Here is a 24,592-nt window from a genome sequence, read left to right as displayed (position 1 = left end):
TACATAAGAGATAATGTACATCCAGCTGGTTATTCTTGCATAATAAACCCCTTCAGGCTGATCAAGACCTGATCACCCTGTCAGGGTTTATTCTGCGAGAACAACCAGCTGGATGTACATTATCCCTTACGTATATTTGATTGTGCAAAAATGGAGCTATTGCAAGAATACATCAGGTACACTTTAAATATCTTGCATATTATACAGAGATCATACAATCCTCATCAATAGTGACATTAAAGCACATTTTAGGCTTAATATTAAGAAATGTCCTATGTGTTTATATGCAATGAAGAAATGGTTGATAACCAACTTAGTACCAGTGTATTCAATAAATATAAATGCATATTATACTGTATATACACCTTTAATTTAAAAATGAAAAAAAAAAAGAAAAGTAAAAAAGGGTTGATGTTTTCTTTTTCACTAAGGGCCTTACTAGAGTCCTGTGATGCAAATTAGCATATGCTATATTCTTTATGTACAATGCATATTTTTCATCTTTTTTGGGGGGCTGTTATCATGCTTTTTATACTGTCCTTTTCCAAAAAAACAAAACAAAACAAGCAAAAAAAAATAAATAAAAACACAGCACCTGAGCCATATGGAGAGAACATAATATCACGATTTATATGAGGGTGGTCTCTTATGACGTGGGCTGGTAAACATCCACATAATATAAATACCTTAAAAGACTTTAGTGTTGTGGCAGTGCGTTTATGCATTTTCTTCCAAAACTGTGAAAATCTACTTGCTTTTTTGATTTAGCGAAAGGATCACTATCCGAGTCTCTGGTGGGTGTGCAGTGCGGAAAGGCCACTAACTGATTTAGCATGTGTTGTAATGCGACACCATCTTTGTGTGACCCGAGTGTCTCTGCTCTCTTTCCAGATCCCCGGCGGTCCCCTGTGGCCCCAGACACCCCCGTCTGCTAATCGATCCGTTTGGCACCCCCCTCGTGTGAGAGTGAGTGTGTATGTGTGTCTGGTGAACAGATGGTTGTCCCAGTCACATGCCGAGCATTGTGCTGGTGTTATGGGGAGATCTTTGTGGCTCAGGGCCTTCAGTATGAAAGACATTAGGCCTGTCCATCACACACTCCATCCTGGCTTCCTCTTTCTCATTCCAACATTCAAAGCAGGTTAATACATTCATACACACACAGACTGGAAATGTAGGCCTGAATGCCGCGGGGTACGGACCAGCAGACTGGAGCGGTGCTGTAATACAATATTGATCGGTTTTAACCGATAAGTGATTGACTTTGATCAGTCACAGACACACCCAATCACTTCACACTTGACCTGGTGATTACTGACAGACCTCCACAACTAATGCTGCGGCCGCCACACAGGCTTAAACGTTACCATGTATGCGCTGTGTTCAGTACATGTACATGCATGCAGTCGAACACACTGAGATGTGTCAGGATGGTCGACAAGTGGGATTATTTTTGGTTGGAGGTGATTTAAATGATATGAAGTGTCTGGCTTAATTGGCAAAGACTTTTGCACGATAACAGTCTGACGAAAGCATTCGGTTTCACATGTGATTTGTTTGTTTTGACCAATGTGAAAAAAAAAGAAAAAAAAAAAAAAAAAAAAAACAGCAGACAGGCTAAATGAAAATTCAGATTCACTCTCTGAAAGTAGGTGGCGCTTACTGAAAATTAAGATATGATGTATATCAAACAACACCAAGAAACACTAAGTACAGTGACAACAGAGCAGTGTCTGGATTCTTTTCTTCAACAAGCTGTGGCTCTGATTATGTGACCAAAAGTGCAAATCTTATTGGTTTGCCAGCTTTTTTTCTTTTTTTTTTTTTGCAGTGCAAAGAAAAAAAAAAAATACTAATAACTCTGTCGCATTGACAGCAATCAAATGTTTGTGCCATCTGAACAGATGCTTTAACAGCTGTTCATTCAAATGAAAAAGTTCACTGCACCGCATTTTTGCGCCAAAACATTCATTTTGTGAACAAGCCTAAATAGATACAATTGTAATTGTTACATGCACACCTTGAAACGCAAATTAATAACTTTAAAGCTCCATTACTATGGTAATTAAACCATTTAATAAAAAAAAAAATCAATTAATTCATTGGTCGTAGCATTGAATTTCACCACTTTTCAGCGTCTCTTTAGTTTTTACAGGAGTCTCGTTCTATTCTGTTATGTCCAGCTGTGTGAATCGCTCCCAAAACACTTTTGATGTGTCTATTTTGGACATTATCCTAAACCAGCATAATTATATGTTAAACAGCTTGATGAATCCTGACCTACTTCTACTGATTCAACATATGATTCATGTACTGAACTGCAATTTCTACATCAGTGCATCATTACAGTACTTCAATAAAGTCATTAGGCTTCTTTTACTTGCTGTGCCACTAACAAGGCAAAACAAAATGGTAACACTTTACTTAAAGCTTTTATGTATAACACATTATAAAGGGTTATTAAAGGGTATAATGCGTTATAATTATTTATAATATATATTGTCGTAAACTTTAGAAGAAACCCCCCCGCACTCCCCCCACTCACCATCATGAACAGCACTGTGGCTGCAGTGGAGTCATTCAGATTCCTGGGAACCACCATCTCTCAGGACCTGAAGTGGGACAATCACATTGACTCCATTGTTAAAAAGGCCCAACAAAACGGCTGTACTTCCTTCGCCAGCTGAGGAAGTTTAACCTGCCACAGGAGCTGCTGAAACAGTTCTACTCAGCCGTCATTGAGTCTGTCCTGTGCACTTCAATAACTGTGTGGTTTGGTTCAGCTACAAAATCAGACATCAGAAGACTACAGAGAACGGTTCGGACTGCTGAAAGGATTATTGGTACTCCCCTGCCCACCCTTCAAGAACTGTATACATCCAGAGTGAGGAAAAGGGCTCAGAAAATCACTCTGGATCCCTCACACCCAAGTTACCCCATCTTTGAACTCTTGCCATCTGGCCGGCGCTTCAGAGCCGCAAATACCAGGACAGTCAGGCACAAGAACAGTTTCTTCCCCCCAGGCAATCTACCTCATGAACAGTTAAATGTTCCCCACTTATACAATAAAAAAAATGTGCAATATCCTTATATTTATTTGTTACCCCTTCATCCTAGTACATCCCTGCATCTTACTCAATCCAATTCCATTATCATTTATAGCACAATTGTTTATACACTTATTTATCTGCAAAGGGTTTTTATTTTATTATTTTTTTGACGGTGTGTTGTTGTCTTTTGTGTACTGGAAGCTTATGTCACTAAAACAAAATTCCTTGTATGCACAAGCATACTTGGCAATAAAAGCTCTTTCTGTTTCTGATGGACTACAACACTATATAATGTCGTAAATAGTTATAACCAAATTTAAAATGCATAGTGTAACTATGTAATTGATAAGTGTTATAATGTATTAACTGTGGTTACAATTATTCATGAGACTGTACAATGCATTATAAGGTGCATTAAAAAGCATAATTAATGCATTAAAACTACTTTTATAATCCTAAAGGCTATATATAGATATATATCACAATAAGTCTTATAGTAATGCAATGGACTTGAAAAGGAGGCCTACCCGGTGAAAAGGAAATATTTACATTTTTAAATAAATAAAGGAAATTATACCTATTATTAAATTAAAGGAAAATGAAAAACGAGAAAGAGAACAAATGTGTGTGTGTTCTCTTTGTTCTCATAATTAACTTTATGTTTTTTTTGTGGGTTGAGATTGACCATTATTTTTCCTAGCATGAAAAACGCTGGAAGTCCCTAATTCAAACAACTCTCCAAATAATCACTGTTGAAAAAGCATAGTTTTGCATAGCCCTACTCCCAGCGCTGTCGTCAAATCAATCAACAGTGGCAGATACAGTAACTGAGGAAAAATATTTCCCAAACACATCTTGAATCTGAATTCATTCAAGTGGAAAAAGCTGCTCTTCTTCTGTTTTCTGGATCCAGCAGTAGGCAGCTGAGTAGAGATGTTTATATCACACACATACATAGTCTTACTGGACTGGATGGGTTTCACTTTCCAGATGTGGACGGACAGTGTGTGTGTGTGTGTGTGATTGTCTAAGTGTGCACTGTTAGACTACTGTGAGGACACGGGCTCCTGCAGCGAGAACATCCCAAAGAATTACCCATCACTACACACACAAAAGCGTGTGCTCCAGCTTCCTTTAGCATTATAAGATACATGGGCAGAACTTCCTACAGCTGTGCTGTAACATTTCATACTGCTATCCTCCACATCTGAGCACCATAAACATGTCACTCCAGCCCTGAGATAGTACCACTTTGTCTCCTCAAGGTTTAATTGTTGCGTGAAACCATTTATCAGATGGAAATCAAGTGAAACCCTGTGCTAAATCAAGTGAAAACCTTTTAGCGTTTCATCGACAAGTCTTGGGCTTGCTCTGGCCCATTTTGACAGGAAGAGATCGTCTGACTGACCAGGTGTGCAGTTTCCATAACTATCATTATCCAACAATGGTTGCCAATTCTGTTGTAAGCAACATAGCTAAATGATTTCCTGTATTTCCCAAAACTATAGCACCAATGATTCAAATGGAAAACGTTTATTGCAGTGAATTTTTGCACCTGTTAGCATTTTGAAACCATTTCAAAGAAGTTGCATCACTAAATTAATCACTTTAAAGCTGCATGACAACGGCAATTAACCCATTTAATATTAAAAATTCAATCAATTCATTGGCAATAACGTTACATTCATTGTCAGTGCCTCTTGAGTTTTGAAACACTGAATGAACACAGTTGTGACTAGCCAGTTTTCAACAATGGATACTATGGTAGTTAAACAGCAAGTTGTACAGGAAACACATCACAACTTTTGTTTTGTTTTTAAGTGTTATTCAGGGCGTAGTTTATTTATAAATCAGTCATTTATAGCAATCCATGCGTATGGCTTTCCACACAACACTTAATAATGATCGGAAATTGTGTTTAAACTTTGTGTTCAGAAGTTCCATCTGTCCAGGAGTAGTAAGCTCTGAGTAGTTTACGGACATTTGTCTGACAGTATGGAATATGTTGCATGAATAAACTAAGAAATACCGTTCAGAGATTTCACGCCATGAACCTCGCAATCTGTGACAAATCCTGGAATCAGTTTTTTCCTGAGAAACGCTTATTCTAAGACCAGTATCCTGTAAACACGACTTTATTTTCCAGTGGACTGATTAAAACCTGTGCACGGTGCATCCTGACCAGCGGAAATTATGTAAAGCCAGCCTATTAGACTGGAATCAGACTGGATTTTAATAAAGCTATTGTGATTATTGTATGCGGCATGCATCAAGCGGTCAGTGAGCGGCCCATGGGCAGAGTGCGGAAACCCACAATCCTGCTGTTTTAAATGGATTGTATTCAACTATATTGGTGTAGTACCTCCCTGACCCTGTTCTCTAAGAGAAGTGCAAGATTCAGAGTTCTGGCAGAAAAAAAAGTGGATAAGGAAAACCATGATGCCTTTCATCTGGCAAGGCTTTCATCAGATTATTATTTATAGACTAGACAAGTGGAGACCACAGTGATATATTGGTCAAATTATTATTATTATTATTATTATTATTATTATTATTATTATTATTATTATTAAGTTAAAAGCCCTATTCGGATGGGACTAGTTTTCTAAACTACGTTCTAGTTTCAATTCTTATCACTTACTGTTATTTGGCCCTCTAATGGTTGAGGCGTAAAACTGCAAGTTACAATGTTCTTGTTCTTGTAATTACTTGAATTGGGCTTCAGCTAAGTGAGGAAGAATATGAAGGTTTGAGGCATAGTGGTGCACCCATGGTTTAACTTGATCATTTTATTAGAGCAAATGTCAATAATGACATAAACACTAGTTCCTTCCTAAACATCTGTAAGTAACAGAGACAAAGAGATATATAGAGAAAGAGATATGTGTTAATGTAATTTGGCATGGTAACTTCCACTGTTGTTCTAAAATAAATAACATAAAAGTTATGTAGCACTGACATACAACAAAATGTTCGGAGAAGAAAAAGCCATGTCTGGGCTGGTTTAAATATAAGGCTCTAAGTTTCTCTTAACATCAAGTCCAGTGTTGATACTTTGTTTTAACACGATTCTGTATTGCATCTTCTCTACTGCAGGTTTAAATCAGTTTAACAACAATTTTATATCTATCAAATTTGAATGTTAATTCAATAGTGAATCTGAATTAAATAATTCTTTACAAAGACAGTTTTAGAAAATCTACATCAAATCCTGTCCCGAAGTGGCATGCTACATTCGGTGCAACAACATAAGCAACAGAGGTAGCAAGAAACTAGGTGGAAACAAAACCAGACAGGATGCAGGAGAGACAGGACAAAGTTTTGTAAAAACGTTTCTAGTTAATGTTAGAGAGGATGTTCAGATCTTGGCTAATGTTTTGTGTCACTTTCACCTTCAATCATCAATAGCATGTGCACTGACCTCACTGAACTACTTTCACTGATGAGGGCACTAGACTAATGCGGCTTGATCTGTCCTGAGGGCAAATGCATAGGCTTTTCCACACACACACACACACACACACACACACACACACACACACACACACACACACACACACGCACACACACACACACCTTACACATCATGGCCGTACAATGGCTCTTTTCAGTTTTGCGTAAATGAGATGTAAAACTAGGGCAACTTTAGCTTCTTCCAGGCCTTGACACCTCACATGATGTCATTCAGCCCTTCACATTCCATAAGTGTTTCCTTTAGGTCCTCCTGCATTCCTCCTGCCAATGGCACCGTGCAAACCAAGACTAATGCATACAAGCAAACAGAACATCCATTCACGCCGGAGTCCTTGGATCTGTTTGGACAGTGTTTTAAAGAGAAACACCCATTCCGTCTTAAAACAGCCCAGTCTCCATGCTCTTTGATGTTCTGTACTGTATTTGGCAATCTTACGGCCGTGACACATCAAGCTGAAGGTCGCCTAATGTTGGGTCAGCATTGAGCATCTGTCGGCTTAGTTTTTGGTGTGTGTTTTGCACCAATGGCATAAGTCAGACCCTGTCAGCAGCTCTCTGTTGCAGACTGATTGGCTGTTCAGCTTACCAAACCAAAGCAAAAGAACAAAAACAAAACACAAAAACAAAAACAACAAGTCAAGTCAAGATGGCACACATGAAGGATCTTCTTATTTTTCATATCGACAGTCCTAGTTCTGGTTTCTATTTTTCTATGTTGAATACAGACTACTTCCATTTGCTGGTATGGAGAGTTATTTCCTGTTTGTGTTAAGTCCTTAAGTCCTGTTTGTGGACTTTAGTTCGGCTTTCAACACCATCATCCCAACAGTCCTCCAGACCAAACTGACCCAGCTATCTGTTCCTAGCTCTATCTGTCAGTGGATCACCAGCTTTCTGACAGATAGGCAAACAGCTAGTGAGACTGTGGGAAATTCATGTCCAACAGCTGCTCCACCAACACTGGTGCCCCTCAGGGATGTGTTCTCTCCCCACTGCTCTTCTCCCTCTACACCAACGACTGCACCTCTAACGACCCCTCTGTCAAGCTCCTGAAGTTTGCAGACGACACTACAGTCATCGGCCTCATTCAGGACGGTGACGAGTCTGCTTACAGACAAGAGGTTGAGCAGCTGGCTGTCAGGTGCAGTCTTAAAAACCTGGAGCTGAACACTCTCAAAACAGTGGAGATGATCGTGGACTTCAGGAGAAACCCCCCTGCACTCCCCCCACTCACCAACATAGACAGCACTGTGGCTGCAGTGGAGTCATTCAGATTCCTGGGAAACACCATCTCTCAGGACCTGAAGTGGGACAAGCTACAAAATCAGACATCAGAAGACTACAGAGAACAGTTCGGACTGCTGAAAGGATTATTGGTGCCCCCCTGCCCACCATTCAAGAACTGTATACATCCAGAGTGAGGAAAAGGGCTCAGAAAATCACTCTGGATCCCTCACATTCAAGTTACCCCCATTTTGGAATTTTTGCCATCTCGCCAGTGCTTCAGAGCCACAAATACCAGGACAGTCAGGCACAAGAACAGTTTCTTCCCCCAGAAAAACAACCTCATGAACAGTTAAATGTTCCCCACTTATGCAATAAAAATGTGCAATATTCTTATATTTATTTGTTACCCCTCCATCCAAGTACATCTCTGCATCTTACTCTATTCTGTTCAATTATCATCTATAGCACAACTGTTCATACAATTTATTAATTTGCAATTTGTTTTTTGTTTTTGTTTTTTCTGTGTGTTGTTGTTGACTCTGTGTACTGGAAGCTTATGTCACTAAAACAAATTCCTTGTATGCGTAAGCATACTTGGCAATACAGCTCTTTCTGATTCTGATTTAGTCTTTGCAGTGTTCAAAATGTTGACCCTGATGCAAGTGAACACCACAGTTAGCTCAGGAATTATAAAATTTTGAATATAGGTTATGAGTCACATAGACGTCTTTTATTGAACTTATAGCTGAAAAGAATAAAAATCATCCACTGAGCTGTTAAGAGGTACACTTGTGGCATTATAAAATGGAAATGATGTGAGGCTATATGTTTTTAAAGGTAGTTTTTGTATACCACAGGGCTAACAAGCAGAATCCCATGTGGCGCCTGAGGATGACATCATCAACACGCTGAGTTCAGTAAAGGTGGATTTGCATTATTCTCCAGCAGCCAGACGTGGCGTCAGCTGTTCTGTGGCCTGTCACGTCCCAACCCGGTATTACCAAATAAACCAGCCTTAATCACACGTATAGCACATTCAGCAGTGCCTGAAAAGGCTACTCTGTCACCACAGAAATTAAAGAGTTAAAAACACAGCTTTTTGGATGTTAATGAGCAGGTGGAATGAACATTTTGTGTTTTAGTTGAGTTTAAGTGCGGATCTGAGAAAGAGATGGTTGGGTTTTATGATTAGGTTTAAATGTTTTAATTAGGCATGATTTCATTTATAGGAAGTACTGGGTTGAGTTTTTCCTTTTTTGCTAGAAGACTCTGAATCAAGCTTCTAATCAAGCAGGTAAACCAAACAAACAATCTTGAGATTAACCCCTTGAACCAGCGGAGAGGCTGTCAGTGCAGGGTTTAAACCCCGTCGAGCAGAGGTGAGCTGGGGGAAGGACAGAGGAAGACACAACTGAAACAGAAATCTGTTTTGCTGCTAGATCTATCGCTGATTTCTTCAGTGGTTTTGGTTTTTCAAACACACGTCTTAAACTACCCAAAAATGTACCTTGCTTACCAACAGAGGCGGACAAAGTACAAAATTCCATTACTTGAGTGAAATTGTAGATACTGCTGGTCAAAAATTACTCCATTACAAGTGAAAGTTGTAAAGACAGGTTTTTACTCAAGTACTTTTTTAAAGCCCTTAATTATGCAGAACTTTAAGGCTTAATATAATTTAAATGGATGAGTTATAAAAAATGCACCCCCTCACAGTTGTCATGAATGGCAAAATCAGCTATATAGACCAAAATCATTTTTTGAACCAGGCTGTTTTTTTTTTTTTTTTTTTTTTTTTTTTTTTTTTGCTGTAAAGTTAGGCATTTTATCATGGGGAGTCTATGGGACTGACTCCCTTTTGAAGCTAGCCTCTAGCGGCCAGATGATAGATTACAGTTTAATTCAATTCCTTGTTGGCTTTACGAGAGCGAGTGGGAGGTTGCCGCTTGGTGCACACATCTACGTGTAGCTGTCCATCCACATTTGAACCGAGTGGACAGTGAAATTGCTGTAAATACAGACTGATAAAAAAGTAAATAAAAAAATGTATACTTCATTACTGTCCACCTCTGCTTACCAAACTGAAGTTCTGTTTTTGACATATATTGCTAATTACTAATGTGCTGGGCGAAATATTGAATGACCATGAAATACTCATGATGAAGCTGCCAGTGACATAAAAACTAAGCAACTCAATCAAGTTGACATTTTCATATGCAGGTATTGAGAGTGTTAATAAAGAGGTGTTATAGTAGCATTTCTAATACATCAGTAGCAAAAGCGCCTTAAGTGTTGAAAAAGTTAAATTAAAATCTCGACAAAATGTTTCATACATTAAAATTCTGTAGAAAATACATTAAAGTCTGTACTGTGACGTTCATCCAAATATAAAGGATTTAAAAAAAAAAAAGGATTTACAAAAAACGGAAGAAACATAGAAAGAAAAAACAAATCATTTCATGCTAACTTAATGTAAAAAAAAATACATATATATATAAAATATAAATATAAATGTTTATATAAATTAAATCAAATTATCCTTAATTTAACAAAAATCCTGCTCTTCATAGCTGTATATTGAATTATTTAAGTTTCTTATTGGCGATCGTCTTATCAAGACCAGGTAGACAAAGTTATTCAAATCAACACTGATGTTTTTCAGCATGTGTCTCTTAAAAAAAAGAAAAGGAAATAATACTAGTGCAGTTAAAAGAACGGGCAGTCAGATTTACAGGCGGTAGAGAGGTCAGGGGTCACAATGCTGGATGCCTACAAAGAGTGTTTCTTTTCTTTCAGGCGCATCACTCACTCTCACCATGTCTACTGCATTCCAGCACACACACATACAGTGTTTTTTACTCCACTGGGCATGTGTTGGCCTTGTTGAAACTGTGTGTATGGATGTGTGGGCTAGGGGTTAGAAAACGGTCCTTATGCCGCGTGTGTGTGTGTGTGTGGAGCTCTGTGTGTGTGTGTGAAAGAGAGTGTGGTAGTCTGTTGTTATGGCAGCACACTGGAATGTTGAGCTCTCCACTATAAAGGCTCTTTAATGAACATGCTCTCTGTCACCATGTCCACGCTGAGATGTTCAACAACAGAAAGACAGAGACAGAGAGACATGCCAAATGCACTGTGGTGGGTGGCATACTATATATTTTCCAATCACATTTTTTTCTTTTCTTTCTTGAACTCACCATCCGTTGTCATGCCATGAAAATAAGCATCTAAAGTATTGTTTAGTTCCCTGAGTTTTAGCCAACCTCTGAAGTTAGGTAAACTCAGATTAAAAGATTGAGCAAACAGTGTACGTTTGGATGAGGAGGTACTGACCCATGTTGCTGCGGATGTGCACTCTCAATGTGCCATTACTGGCAAACTTCTGGCCGCAGTATCACACTTGTAGTTTCTTCTCTCCTGTATGGGTCTAAAATATAGAAACACACTCTAACATATTTATAACACATTACAAATAACAAATAATTTATGTATGATTCATTGCTGATGAGAAATGAGCATCTGGGCTGCTCACACTTGTAGTTTTATTTGTCGTCCCAGATAAACAACCAGTATGAATACCCTAGATGTCTTTACTCCTGCTGCTTTTACTCCTGACTTTCTGTTATATAGAGTAAAAGCTGTGCAAAGTGAAGTGAACTGAACTTAACTGATCTAGGCTTGACTAAGCTGATGTGAACAGATCTGAAGCTGAAGTGATCTGAACTTATTTGAACTAAACTGATTTGAAATAAACTTATGAACTGATCCAAATTTAAGTGATCTAAACTGAGCTAATCAGACTTGAAGTGATCTGAATTGATCTAAACGAGGTTGATCTGAATGAATTTGAACTGAACTGATCCAAACTGATGTGTTTTGAACTGAGCTTATGTGATCGGAACAGTTCTGAACTGCAGTGATCAGAAATGAAATGAACCGAACGGAGTTCATCTGAACTAACCTGAAATGATCAGTTCAGAACTGATGTTATCTGAACTGAAGTGAACCGAGCTGACATGATCTGAACAATATCTAACTAATGTGATTTATAAGGTGATCTGAACTGATTTGATTTATACTGAGGTGATCTGACTTAAAGTGACCTGCAGTGATCCAAACTGAGGTGATTTGAAATGGGCTGATCTGAACTCATCTGAACAACTTAAAAGTTGACTTAACTGATATAAGTTAACTACAGAGATTTGAACTGAATCGATGTGAAGTCTGTTTTATAAACTTAAATAACTTTCTTAATTAAAAAAAATTGATTTGATTGGTCGCAACAATTATTTACCTGTTTACTTACAGGGGATATAATCCATCTATAATATACTTACAGGGGATATAATCCATCTATAAAATACACACACATTTTGGATTTTTTTCCCCTCAAGAAAAGCTGCCATACGGCTTCAGGGGACCAAAATAAATGAGTTCATGAGTCAAATTTATGGTGTTTTTCATTTTGGGGTCTTAACATCCATGGCCACAATAAATGTGTGTAGATCATGCGAAAACCTGTGAGCATGAAAGAAAGTCAAACTAGTTTAAAAATGACGTCATTCTAAACTGGTATGATTTACGTAAAAAGGGTGAGATCATTTTCACATGTGCGTTCACTATTCCTTCCATCACTTATGTAAACCTCTGGGAATGCATATTCTCATGCAGATCTTGATTCATAGCAATGACGTGAATCATATCATTCTTGGGTCATATTCCCATGAAGCTGCTGTAAACAGGGCTTATCTCAGAGCGCTGGAGGGAATAGCTACACCAGCTCCTCCTGCCATTTTCTGCATCTCTTTATCTTTTTCCTCTTTTCCTCCCTTTTCCCTCTCACTTCCTTCCCCGCCTCTTATCCCTCCCCTCCCCTCCCATCTCCACTTCCTCACCTCCATCACTTCCTCTCCTCTCCCTCTCTCTTGACCCCCCTTATACAATACATCACTCACCCATAAAGCGCAACAAGACAGTTTAAAACACCATTACACACTTAAAATGTTCCTGTGATGTAGTGTAAAAACCTGTAAATACAAGTGTGTCACATCATATCAAACCAATTCCCTAAAAATTTTGTAATTAAATTACATAACTCTGTTACATGTAACTAGTTGCTCTCCAACATAGGTGATAAATACAAGTGTGTGGTAGCATATGATATCACTTCGTTTCTAACGAAGGGCCGAAAGAAAAACAACAAACAAACAGATAATTAAAGGAATAGTTCACCCAAAGATTAAAAGTTTGGTAACTGAGCATGATATTGTCCACTATAGTGCAGTAAAATTGATATATTATTATTTTTTATGTTCTTCTTAATAATAAATGGTGGAATTAAAATTTTTGGTTCACTATTCTTTTTTAAAAATATTGTACTGTAATATAAATGAAATGTGTTTAGCTATGCTGTTCTTGTTTAAAACATTTTCCCCACCCATGTGGTTTTAGTTATGCTAGCACGAAAGACCTTACAGATGGCAAGAACGTTGTCAGTTTTGTTGAAAGGTTATGAAAACGGACATTGTCTTTGTCTTTTTGATGAATTGTGCACAATAAGGGACATTTACTACACAATAGGGGATTTTGATTTCATGATCACAATATCAGTAATAGTGTATCTGACATGCAGCTGGGCCTCTATTCCTCCTCATGCTGTCAGAAAGTCATGGAATATGATAAAGCTTCTTTATTCTTGTGCCAGCAGCAGGTCACTTTTCAGTCCTGTCTGAAATTAGATAACACAATGTCAAAACTCCAGCCAATGCTATCTCAACTGTAATCACATACCCCGGCTTTAAAACTATATAGAATTTGGTGTCACTGTGCTGCTGTTCATATTAAGTGCTTTAACTGAAGTTTAAATATGAGATGAAATTGAATATGAAGCTGAAGGTATGCAAGTACAATCATTCTCTGTGTGGATGGGGCAATAAATCATGATCGAGCCATGCTCCGTTATGATTGGAGGAACTGCTGGTTATACGATGTGCAGGATATAAGATGATTATGGAATTCAGTTTCACCGTGTGAGGAAACAGATTGGAAACATTAAAGTGCTGGATTATATGTGAGCAAACTTCAGCTGAAAAATAAATAAAAGCTTTTCAACCGAGATATAAAAGTGCTTATATTAGAAAAGAGCTTAACTGCTTTTTATATCGAAACTGTAATTGTTCCATACAACAGTCAGTGGGTAAATCTAAGATAATGTCAAATTTCACCACAAAATTTAAGCGGAGGCGTCTTGATTGCTCTGCTCTTTGTGACACTGACTGACTGATTGTACATTATGCTGCTTATTACATAGCTAAAATAAATAAATAAATGAACATGCATTTTTGAGTATTATGTGAAAAATCAGCGAAGAGTGATTAAAAGATATAAAACTAGTATAGCTATGTTATAAATAGATGGTTTTTGAATACAAGATGTCATGATTAACCGATTAGAATTTTTTAAGATTAAATAAAAATAAAAAGGAAATGTACAATACAATACAATAATACAATACAATACAATACAAAACAAAACAAAACAAAACAAAACAATACAATACAATTAAAATTTAAATTAAATTAATTAAATTAAAACATCTGACAAATCAGATTTTTTCCCCCTTACATTTAATTCCTGGACGACCACCCATACAGTGGCTGATCAAGTCAAAAGTGTGAGCACGTAAACTCATGACCAGACCAGCATGGAATGTGCAGACTGATTTGAGGGGAATATCTAGAATTCTGTAGAATCGATTTAAATGTTTTAAAATTACACAGAGCTGATAATATTTGGGGGCAATTGTGTTTCAATTTTGTAGCCAAATAGAATCATCTATTGTCAATAATGTAGTGATGTATGAATCACAGCTCACACACAGCTCATCTCGAATCCATTGCAAAAAACTGTGTGGAAATCTTCCGCCCTCACGTAAGGATTCCTATTGAAATGACTGTGAAAATTTGTGTGAACATTTTATACTCTTATTGGTAGCTGACATCATTGTTGGAATTAAGTGGAGAAAAAAAAATTGGAATAAACAAACACAACGATGTGGGAATAAATAGAGTTTTTAAATTGTCAAAGCGGTTCTGCAGAGATCTGTGTCTTCAGATTTTGTGTGGGTCAGCTTATGACATAAACGTGAAGTGTTTTGGCACTAATGAAATCTTGGATTATTCTTTATTTTAGTGGCAAACTTCTGAGCTCAGAGATTCTGAACTCACCTTCTCTCTGCTCATCACAAAAGACGTCACGAAGAACTTCTCACACAGGTCACACTTGTACTTCTTGTGGCCATCGTGTACGACCTGGATGTGCACGTGGAATGTGTCCTTGTGCTTGAAGGTGGCGTCACACTGGTCGCACTTAAATGTTCTCTCACCTGGATGGAGAAGAGCAGAAAAGGCACATGATTGCAGTCACAGCAATTCAAGCATCCCATTCTAACGTCACACACCCAGACTCCCTCAAACTTCAGAAAAATGTTCACGGCCCTTCTAAAAGCGCAGCTTAACAGGGACTCTCTTGTGTCCAAAACCACTTGCTGCCCTCGTAGTCAAAACTGTCCCATTATTCTTTTATGTGCCACCTTTTGCTTTAGAAGAAAAGGATGTCAACCCTGTGTTTCCTGTTGTTTTGAAAGATGGAGAGATTTAAAGCAGGTAGGAAAAGAGGTGAAATGTTTATCTTTTCAGAAGAAGGCAGTCTTGTTGCTCTTCCAAAGCTTTCTTCAAATCAAAAATATAGTTTGTGCTGTGAAAACCTCTTCTGCTCAAACAATGCAAATGCGCAGAGGCTGTGCCAAAACTCTAGTTCTAGTCTATAAATAGTTGAATCAAGTCCAACACGTCACCGCATCTAATCACCAGCAGAACGGACTGAATGCTGGGTTATAAAAACCTGGACTATGAACAATGTCTTTAAATTAATGGCCATAAAGAGCGGCTATGCCAGTCTTGTCATCACTTCTTTTCCGTGCCAGTGAATCGGATTATTCTTGAGGGGTGGGTTTTGCTGGTATCTGGACACATATCAGAGCTCATAAGGTTGTGTGATACCTTCTTATGAGAACGTTCTGTTGCTCGTCATGTAAGCAGGTCAGAAACTGATTGTAGTCCACAATCCACAAAGGTTTGTGTGGTTCGTGTTTGTAATTTCAGTCAGTATTGAAACTCCACATTGTAAGATTTGATTATAGATCTTTGAATTCTGGGAAAGGTGATGGAGGTATTTGCTCTCCTGATATTGAGAGCTAGCTTGTATTCTTGCCTCAGCATTAACAGTATTTCTGCATTAAAACATTTTTTTGGTAGCTGGTCAAAAATCCTATACAAATATGTTGCCCACTGACCTGTGTCATTTTATACAGCATTTTGCTTCAGTGAAAGAATCATTGAAATAATCAATCATCATGAAGTGGCATTTATATACATTTTGACTTCTATGTGAAAAAAAAAAAAACAGAATGTAGGATGAGTTTTAAATTTTTGTGCTCTTTCCATTGACTGGATTGTTAAAAGTGGGCAGAATGGAGTCAGATATAAATGTGTGTGTGCAGTGCATTGTGTTTTTTGTATTCACCAACCATTACTTTTGCTCTGCTGATAATCATATGTGAACAGAAAAGTCACGTGACTGAAACAGATGCATATCATGCAGTTTATTTACACAGTTTAGGTTGCAGCAAGATTTTTTTTGGGAACACTTTACGATAAGGTCATGCTAGTTTCATGTTAGCTCAGGTCAGTTAAATAACATTAACAGATCAACTTTTGATTTTAATATGTTGTAAAAGTGTTGAAAAAATATTTGTAAATGTTGAAAGATAAATGATAAATTAATAATAAATGCTTTAGAAGTATTTTTTTTTTTTAATTATTTTGATTTATGTTAACTAATGTAGTTAACTAAAATGTTAATACAGTAAATATTAGTTTTAAATAACTAATATTTTTAAGTAGTTTAATAGTTTTATATTATTTTAATAAAATGCAATGCAGTTTTGAATTTTTCAGCATCATTCCTCCACTCTCAGTGTCACATGATCCTTCAGAAATCATTCTAGTATGCCTGATTTGCTGCTCAAGAAGCATTTATTATCAATGTTGAAACAGTTGCTGCTTAAGCACGTTTGTGGAAACAGTGGCCTTTTCTTTTTCAAGATTCTTTGATGAGATAGAAATTTAAAAGAGAACAGCATGAAATTGAAATCTTATATGTAACACAAATTTCTTTACTGTAACTTTTGATCAATTTAATGCACTCTTGCTAAATAAAAGTATTATATATATTGTTAGGGTAATATATTGTAGAGCATAAGCTAAACAAATTTTATTTATAGCAGTTTTGCAATGCACATTTATAAGCTATTAAATTTTTAACATATTTACTTGAAATCTGCAAATCATATATATTTTGGAATTTTATTTTGGAGGTGGGAGAGATAACACTTCTGTTAATCGGTCAAGTGATCAAGCACAATGCCAATAATAACAAAAGACTAGTGAATTTGTCAATAGCTTCTGCAATGTAAATATTGATCTTTGATTTATTGTAAATGATACTATGCCAAAAGGCACTGAAGATGATCTAGACTACAAACATACACACACACACACACACACACATGCACAGGGGGAGGTGTTTGTGAAATATTTGTGAAGGACTTACCCTACTGAGCCACTCGGGCCTTTTAAAAACGATAATGTGTGTTTAATAGATAGTCACAAAAACAGCTTTATTTGAAAACCAAATATTGACACAGATGGATCAGATTATGTCACAGTTGGCCATAAGTGATCTCACCCACACACACGCACGCACACACACACACACACACATACTGTAAATACAGCACACATCACTCAAACCCACTGTGCAACCCCTGCCCTCCAGATACATAAAAGAGTGTTAGCCCCAGTATTTAAATATATATGTGTGTGTGTGTGTGTGTGTGTGTGTGAGTCTCTGGGGAGGACAGCAGGAAATTCCTCCAGCTCAATAATCTCAGTGTGATCAGTCTAGACTGGGCAGAGCAGCGCTGAGGTCCATCCTGCCTGGACCAGTCGGCTCCAGAAGCCCCCACAGACAGGGGTTCAGGGGCGCTGGGGGCCGATAGAGGCTCGTATATGCACAGATACAGACACTTACTGGTATGAATAAAGGGGGGGGGGGCGCTGTAAGAAGAACGGGGTGCGGAAGAGGGCCTTACACTCCTCACACTGGAAAGGCCTGTCCTCTGAATGATCTGCAGACAGAAAACAGGTCAGAGAAGGGATTTAAGAAGCTGAAGGTTTCAATAATGAATCAACAACAAAATGAAACACCATATTTTGGTGCCTCGTTCAGTAAAGGTTGGTGTTACTTTTTCAGACTTTCTTACTGTCACTGGTGGACGATATTGACTTTGGTCGTATGAGCCACCTATTAACCACCCACAACACCCTAGAAACCACAGAAGTAGATATATAATTAGTTATATATAATATAAATAGTATTATAATGAGTTTTATACATGTAATGTAATGCTGTCCTTTTATTTTGGAAGGGGTCCCATTTTAATTATCATCACATCTGAGGGACATTGGATCAAAAAACTTTGGAAACTCCTGACCTTGCACACAATAGCATCAGCCAAACTGTACAAGCAAAGTACCCACTCATTTTAGTTCAAAATGTAAAAATGAGTGAATGTTACCGTTTCCTTGGTCAAATCAATAAGACGCAAAAATAAAAAAAATAAAAAAGCAAAAGCAGAGAATGTTATCATATTTAGAAAAAAGTTTCAATTTATTGTTGATTAGAGTCATTTCATTAGGAAAGCAAATGTTGTCTTATTATCCCCTAGTTTCTGAATGTTGCTTTGTTTTCTTTTCTCTCTGTGGTTCAGAGCTGTGTGGGGTTTTGGGGTTAATGTTATCTGCAGGGTGTAAAGGTCAGGGGTCGTGTGGGGGTCACCACGGGTCAGGTTTAGGCTGAAGGTTTTGATTAGGCTCCACAGTGGCTGATTGGGCTCCAGATCTCCATTAAGATAAGATGCCAGCAGTTTATTTGGCCAAAAATCTGTCGGATCGATCTGTCTGTCCAACCATATGTATTCCCTGTTTAAATTCTTCCACTTTGCCTGACTTTGAACTGGAACAAACGAATGCCTCTCAAGACATCAAGAACAAACACACACACTGACTGGTACCTTCTTGTGGTTCTTGTAGTCGTTGCTGCGGGTGGCGAACTCCTTCCAGCACCACTTACACTTGTAGGGTTTATCCTCACTGTGGATGATCTTGTGAGCCGCGGTCTGATCCAGACGCTTGAAGCTTCGGCTTCGGCTGCAGATGTCACAGGTGTATGTACGCTTTTCTGCACACACATCACAAATACAACATCTTAGTAAACTAGCTTTTGCTGGTGTAATTACACTAATTGTATGTGTGTATGTTGTTTCCCAGAGTGTGTGATCAATGTGTCGCTTCAACCCAGATTCGTGGAGATTAACTTTTTTATCACACAGTCAGTACAGTCAAATATCTCATGAACCTGAAAACACACACACACACACAAAAAAAAGGTATTTTATAAGTACAAAAAAATACAAAACATACTGTGAAAGTGAAATATATCTATATATATATATATATATAGATATATATATATTAATATATATATTATATAGATATAGATATATATATATATATAATATATAAATAAATAAAAGATTTTTTTATGTCATCATTACTCACTCTCCATCATGCCGCTTCGCTCAACATTTAGTGTGAAACTTTTGCAAAGATATTTTGAACCAAACATTTTGGTTACCGTTCAATTCCATTGTGAGATAACTTTCAAACTGTGAACTTTCAGTGTCAACAATTGTGTTTAGTAACCACAAAGTACAACACACTGACAGACCCAGACCAGAATCGAGCGCTCTGTGTATGAACGTAATGACCAGAACACATCTGAGGTCTTTTAATGGGCCGTTGAGGGTGATTGTTGAACTCTTGGGTGGGATTAGTTGCCTGTTTCTTGGTGTGTGACCTTGAAAATATCCTTAACCCCAACTCACAGAGGACGACACACACACACGGACAGATGGAAATGTAATTAAACTTCTGAGCGGTTTTGAATAACTCCGCTGCTAAACACAATTCTGCACTTCGGCTGAAAAAAATGAAAAAGGCCCAACCACAATGTTCCACATTTCAGTCTGTCTGAAGATTTCAGTTCAATTTCTCACAGGGAATCAGACCCCCCCCCCAGTCTGGTACAAATGCTTCTGTTGTACTCGCAGCCAGTCACGTTTCCGTTGAAAATTATAAACGGTCAATAATAAACCTGTCAAATTTTTCTCTGCTGCTTCATCCAGTATGGTGCAAACAAGGCGCCACATGTGTCACAGTACGTGATGTAAAACCAGTGTTGAAGTCCTTTGAAAACACTATCGTTCCAAGCTACAAGCTTCTAATAATTTAGTTTTTAACTACTTTAAATGATTTAGAAATTTGTAGCTACTAACTCTTTTGAAGTTTAGTTGGCTGCACATCAAACTACTAACATAAAGCCCCCCAACACTGAAGCCATTTAAAGAGACAGCAGCAAATTTAAACATCAAGCGTGAACATTAGTATACTTCATTAAATATCGATAAAAATTTGTTACATGCTGGAGTGAACACTATTGAGTGATACTCAAATGAACAATCATTTTAGAACTTTAAGAATGAGCCGATTCAATGAACTTCAATAAACGTGAGCATTCTGGGAGCGTGTGCAATTGTTTTCTTGTTTCAAGCTTTGTGCACAATACAGTGTAATATAAAACCAGTCTTGTTCTCACAGACTTTCCCACTAAACAGGTTGTTGCTGGGATATATGCAATTGTATGAGCTACTGTCGTTCTAGTGCAATTAGTAGCACTGTATAAATTAAAATTGACAGTCCTGCTCAGATTGCACTGTTGTGAAAACTATGTAGTGTTTTTACACAAAGTAATTGTCCAATTAAACACCCCACTGAAGTTTTTATACAACTGTGAATAATCTGTTGCTGTCACAAAATGTGCTCCAGCTATAAATCTGAGGGCTTTTTCCAGTGGTATTTTATTGCCCTTTTTCGCAGTGATGGATCCTTAAAATTGTGTTTTGGTTAAAAGTTAAGGATATCAAAGTAAATATTATGTTTTCTAAACATCATCTGTGTGAGAACCTATATAGACTTATACAGGTAAGGGGGGGTAAGATGTGCCCAGTGGGTAAGCTGTCTCACAAAATCCACCAAAACTTTGACGCGATCAAGAAGTTCATAAAGACATTGTAAAAGCAATCCATATTCATATAAACATTGATGACATTTACAGTAAACGTTAATCAGCATGCATGTATTGAGGACATCACATATGTAAATGGAAGATCAACTGTACTTGTTTGCTCCTTATGTCACCACTGATAAGCTACTATTAAATATTGTTAGAATCTTAATTTTCTGTAGAGTGCTTTTGCATCGATTTGTATCATAAAAAGCGCGACTAAATTCATATGAACTTGAATTGATTGAATTATAACTTTTTGAAGCATCCAAATTTTGATGGAATTGACTTTCAATTGAGGGACAGAATTTTTTCAGGTTTCAATAAAAAATATTTTAATTTGTGTTTTGAACAAACAGAAATGTTGTGGGTTGGGAACAACACGAGGATAAAATAAAAAAATCACATAATTTCCATTTTTGAATAAACTATTATTTTATGAAAAACTGGTCCATCTTACCCAACACTACTACTGTGAACATATCTGATTTTGGTATATGTCATTTAATTTGAAATGTCACTCTATTAAAGCACTTGAAACTCATTACTAAGATCTTCTCTTTGTGTCTATAAATACTGAGTGCAGAGCTACAAGCATGGCATGCCTTATGGTTTAGTTTTCTGTGAAATGCTTGGCACTTGTAATCTTCTCATGCCAGTTTATGAATGGGTATAGGAGAAGCTGTCTGCATGTGGAAGAGACTCTACAGAGTCTTTCAAGTTTCTACTTCGCACAGAGTAAATCATATTCGCAGGCTTTCTACATGAACGCCCTGCAGTCGGAGGACATGGTCTGGTGCAAAAGGAAGACTTGACATCTTCCTGTTGGATGGGAGGTTTGTTTTTTTTTTTAAGGACCACAAGACATTTAAACTTCATTCTACTTAAAAAACCTTAAATTAGTCATCCTGTGTTAGACCTATAATGCCAGAATTATTCCATCAATGAGTTAAAAAAGGTAAATGTGTTAACTATGCATACATTATCTAAACTTTTAATAGATCAGATTCTCAACTAACTTTCTTTTGATAAAGAATAAAGTTTTATACTAAATTGATAGATATAATTCATCCTACTGCAACATCGACATCACGTACATGCGCATACTACACTTTTCACAGCAGTTTCGAAGTGAATGTCCAATTAATGGCACCTAAAACATTTATTTACTTGACTGTAGCCACTTTTTTATTATTTCTCTGCTTCAGACATGTATTTCAGCGGTTCAAAATTTCAAATGTCCGAAGCTGAAGTGTTACTAAAAGGCTAATGCTAATGGCTAAAAGCTAAGTGATTATTCGCATCACGTTATCGCTCTAGATTACAAATTTTTCGTGTCACATGCCAAAATAAAATCATTGTGTAATGCTTTCCTTCATTTTTTGATACAACTGGACGTGTCACACTGGACGTTTCATTAGGCTCTTCGCTGATTGGCTTGCGTGACATTATGCAACTATTCTACTCAAGTTTTAGAAAATTTTGAACTTGTGTGGAAGATGCGATTGAGGCGTTTAATCGTGTGGTTTGTGGCAATCACATCCCAAATTCATGTCATTAACTTCTCCTGGTGCAAATGTCCATCTATGCCGCATCTTTGGATTGACTTTGTATGTAACATACTCACGCAAATAAATACCATTTATTTATGGGGAAGTCGTGGCCTAATGGTTAGAGAGTTTGACTCCTAACCCTAAGGTTGTGGGTTCGAGACTCATGCTGGCAATACTACGACTGAGGTGCCCTTGAGCAAGGGTACCGAACCCCCAGCTGCTCCCTGGGCACCGCAGCATAAAATGGACTGCCACACTGCTCCGGGTGTGTGTTCACTGCTGTGTGTGTGCACTTTGGATGGGTTAAATGCAGAGCAGAATTCTGAGTATGGGTCACCATACTTGGCTGTATGTCAGGTCACTTTTTTTTTTTTTTTTTTGCTTTTGGGTGTGCACACACCATAATGCTCTAAAGTCGTGTTGGAAAAATAACATACCCGCCTACACCAAACCAAACCCTGAACCTAACCAATAGTGTTGACGAATGCTATAAAAACACATTTGCTGATGCAACTGTGGTATTTTAACTTCCTTACATGTGGGTTTGAGCTGTTTTGTCGACCCGTAGTTACATGGGATTCATATCGGAGTGCTTCAGCTCACAAATGAGCAATGCTGTATGGCATGAGCTACCGAGCAAAATTGCGTTAGAAAATCCATACACATGGAAGCTGTATATGTGACGCTAATGTTCAAAAGTGTCAACTCTCACAGCATGTTAATATTGTTTGGAAGTCATAACATATTGTGCAAAATTAGGCTTTCTTACATCAGAACTCTCGCCCTGTAAATCATAATTTATTAAAAAAAACATAAAAATAAACACACTAGTGTTCATTTCAACTAGAAACTGCAGTGATTTGTGTTTTTTGAGTGTATGTGTTTTGAGTTGTACAGAAATTTAGGAAGAGCCCACGTATTTCCAATGAGCCTGGGGCAGAAATATTATAAAAAACATTCTAAAATAAACATAATATTAATCATTTGGATGCATCTTTGAGCAAGAAAGTGTCCAATAAACAAAATGACATAGAAGGAGCCAAACAGGTTTGGATTTAACATCACCCGCGGGAAGAATTTTACAGAAACATTAGCATTTCCCTCTCGAGAGAGACTGACCGCTGCCGACAATCAAAACGCACACCAGAGCAGCATGACGCTCTTGCAGGTTGAAGCCAAATCCGGACAGCTGCGACTGGAAAGGCTCGCTCTCAGAACGGCTGCGCTAATAACTGCTGATGAGTTGAACGCTGACAGGAGGAAGTGCCTGTTTTACGTCAAGTTTAGGCCAAAGAGAGTGACGATAGCATTCTCCAGGCCAAAACAGAGCGGTGATGTTGGTTTGGGTGGAGCAGTGGAAGCTTGGGATGCATTCCAATCGTAAGAACATTAACCTGAATTGTGGTTTCTTCACCTACCTCCTTCAGTCAGAAAATCAAATTACCTTCATTTGTCGCTCTCAACTCGCTCTGCCAAAGTTTAGCGCTGCGGTTTCATTGAAAAGCATCTTAAAAGTGGTATATATTTTGAATAGGACGCCCACACAGCCTATCCATAAATCTTCCCAAGAGAAAATGGACCAGGAACCATTTCAGAGCTCTGACATTTGTGGTGATTTGGAGATGGTGATGAAGCATTTGTCTGATATTCCTCTGGTCTTTTTGCAGAGGAACCCTGACGCCAGCAGGAAGGTTGGGCAGTCTGGACTCCCCAACTCTTAAATTTCACGAGGGCCACATGGATGAGCTTGTGAAACAAAAGACGAACTTTCTGTACACACTCACACCAGTGGAAAACCTTACAACATCAACATGAAGCCCACTCCAGCTGAGAGACAGACCGAGAGATGGATGGCATACAAGAGCAAACCAGAGTCTAAGACGGCTATGTTTCTTATTTTTGCCATCTTTTCAAAAACAATGAAACAGATGAGGACAGAAAGTACATAAATGGATCAGACAGCAGCCAAAAAAAAGTCGAGAAAGT

General features: G+C 37.8%; 1 pseudogene; it reads right to left on the bottom strand.

The window, feature by feature from the left end:
* The window catches only part of LOC122141927, a 70,496-nt pseudogene that overhangs the window by 17,903 nt on the left and 28,001 nt on the right, over nucleotides 1-24,592 (bottom strand).

The sequence above is a fragment of the Cyprinus carpio genome, chromosome B23 (assembly GCF_018340385.1).
Source record: "Cyprinus carpio isolate SPL01 chromosome B23, ASM1834038v1, whole genome shotgun sequence".
NCBI lineage: Eukaryota > Metazoa > Chordata > Actinopteri > Cypriniformes > Cyprinidae > Cyprinus > Cyprinus carpio.
The sequence above is the reverse complement of the archived record's forward strand: the minus strand, read 5'-3'. Positions and strand labels throughout refer to the sequence as shown.